The sequence below is a fragment of the Priapulus caudatus genome, unplaced genomic scaffold (assembly GCF_000485595.1).
Source record: "Priapulus caudatus unplaced genomic scaffold, Priapulus_caudatus-5.0.1 Scaffold642, whole genome shotgun sequence".
Taxonomy (NCBI): Eukaryota; Metazoa; Priapulida; class Priapulimorpha; order Priapulimorphida; family Priapulidae; genus Priapulus; species Priapulus caudatus.
Window position 1 is genome coordinate 86,629 of NW_014577703.1, and position 489 is coordinate 87,117.

The window sequence follows — 489 nt, forward strand, 5'->3', positions numbered from 1 at the left end:
AATTTACTTGTGTTCTTATTTCTTTTTTATGTACTCGGTCAGTTCATGCATTTATATATGGCACGTGAGTTCTGTTTATATCATTGCTATAATAGAAACTTAGCTGTCAACATGGTATATGTATGATGTGGACTGTCATAGTATACTATAGTCTAGATCCAATCAATGATTCCCATAGCTCTGCGGAGTCCCAAGTCAATACTTGCCCTCCAGTATACCGTCAATATTGATTTACTCATTGTACGACTGCTGCCTTCCATAATGCAGATGTTTACAAGTATTGCTGATGTTATTGTAAATCCTTACAAGTGTAGTTCCTCATCAATTAGGCAATCGTTTGGGTAACAAAATGCAATGCAAGAATGTTATGATGATGTTTCGGGATCATCGAGGTGATGGTTTTACATGCATATAAAACCCTAAACCATAAAACTGAAATATATCATTATAAAGCCTGGTCTATAATCTTTAAAAAAAAAAAAAAAAAAA